This window comes from Pelophylax lessonae (assembly GCF_965119305.1).
Source record: "Pelophylax lessonae genome assembly, chromosome: 13".
Classification (NCBI taxonomy): Eukaryota; Metazoa; Chordata; class Amphibia; order Anura; family Ranidae; genus Pelophylax; species Pelophylax lessonae.
The window spans coordinates 138,606,458-138,608,797 of NC_138780.1; positions in this window are offsets into that span (position 1 = coordinate 138,606,458).

The following is a 2,340-nucleotide window of genomic DNA, read 5'->3' on the forward strand; positions in this document are numbered from 1 at the left end:
GTGATACAGGATGCTTTGAAGCCAATACATAACAGCAAGGCCACTAGCATTTTCAAAATGATATTTTGCAATCTACTAGTCCTTGGTGTAGTGACTGCATTCGTTTTCTTTTTCAAGCTTCTGTTGCTTTTTTCTACCAGTTGATCCTGTGGATACCTCTTCCTGTCCCTGAGTGGCTATGTCGCTCCTCCACTAATCTTTGGAGGAAGCCCCTGTGGTCACCCTAGGCTACGCTCCAGATAATCCATATCTCTTCATCTAAATTACACAGGGGGCAGGGCAAATGGCAGCTTACAGAAGATAGCTCAGAAGGAAAGTTTTATTGGGTGCAACACACAGAAGTGACAAGGACACTGTAGGTTTTCCCAGGATCAATAGAACAGAGCATATTCTTAGCCTAAAAAATAAAATAAAAAATACGAATGCAGCCTAAAGGGCTAGAGGACAAGAGGCAGGAGCCAGAACATGTTATAGGTTCCACAAATACAGGTGTAACATTTAACGTTCAAAAGGTGAACGTATCCTTTATGCACATGAAAGCACTGCAATTGTGTAAACCAGGCTCATACATTTTACTTGCACACACCGCCCTACTACATTTAAAGTGGTTGTAAATGCTAAATGTTTAATACATTCTCTGCAATAAGGTAAAAAACCTTTAAGGTGCAACTCCTACTTACCTGAGCCTGATCTCGATCCAGGGCTGTGCACAAGAGCAGCAGCACCCCCCCCCCCCCCCACTGGACTCTGAAGCAAGAAATCCATCGAGGAGGGCGAGCAACACTATGCGTGCCAATACACACAGTGTGGCTTGGACTTGAGAACCCCCCAGCAATCAGCTTTCTAAGGGGGGCAACCATAGAGGAGGATCAGGGGCTGCTCTCTGCAAAACCATTACACAAAGCAGGTAAGTAATTTTAGAGAAATTAAATAGAGTCTAATTTCACTTAAAAAAAAAAAAAAAAACGCACACGTCTGCATCTGGTGTAAATAAGCTTGAGAATAAAACAGCATGAAGTCTATGTACAGCGCGACCAGCGCTCTATATATACACAGTGCAATGATTGCACACTCTCGCTGTAGCTATCTATACAGTATATATACAGCACGATGAACGCTCGCTCTATCCATTCACATACGTGTGCATCTCATAATTAGAATATCATCAAAAAGTTAATTTATTTCAGTAATTAATTTCAAAAAGTGAAACTCATTTTTTTTTATAGTTGCGTTACACACAGAGTGATATATTGCAAGCATTTACTTTTTATTTTGATGATCATGGCTTACAGCTAGTGAAAACCAAAAATTCAGTATCAATAAATTTTAATTGCATAAGACCAATAAATAAAAGGATTTTTAATACAGAAATGTTGGCTCACTGAAAAGTATGTCCATGTACAGTATAGTATGCACTCAATACTTAGTGGGGGCTCCTTTTGCATGAATTACTGCATCAATGCGGTGTGGCATGGAGGTGATCAGCCTGTGGCACTGCTGAGGTGTTATGGAAGCCCAGGTTGCTTTAATAGTGGCTTTCAGCTCATCTGCATTGTTGGGTCTGGTGTCTCATCTTCCTCTTGACAATACCCTACAGATTCTCTATGGGGTTTAGGTCAGGCAGGTTTGCTGGCCAATCAAGCACAGGGATGCCATAATCATTAAACCAGGTATTGGTACTTTTGGCAGTGTGGGAAGGTTCCAAGTTTGGTTGGAAAATTAAATCAGCGTCTCCATAAAGCTGGTCAGCAGAGGGAAGCATGAAGTGCTCTAGAATTTCCTGATAGAGGGCTGCGCTGACTTTGGACTTGATAAAACACAGTGGGGCCAACACCAGCAGATGGCATGGCTACCCACATCATCACTGACTGTGGAAACTTCACACTGGACCTCATGCAATGTGCCTCTCTCCCCTCTTCCTCCAGATTCTGGGACCTTGATATCTAAATTAAATGCAAAATTTTCCACAGTCCATGGCCAGGTAAATAAAGGGGCGGAACCAGAAATGACTAACTCCTCATTTTCAGGGATGCAGAAAGAGGGGAACGGAGTCCGTTCCTCCATCTCTGTACAGGGCAGCCATTGCTGCATCGCTCCCAGGCACCACTCATACGGTGGGAACCCTTTCCACCACGCGCAGAAGTAATTGAGTAGCTAATTAGCCACTCAGATCACTTGCCTAAAAGAATCGCCGACTGCAAAAACAATACAGGGATGATGCCTGTAGGTACAGGCATCATCCCGGTATACCCATTGAATCCCGAGGATATAAAGGAACGTCCATTTAAGGGAAGTGATTAAAAGAAAGAAATGCTTGAAATATATCACTCTGTGTCTAAG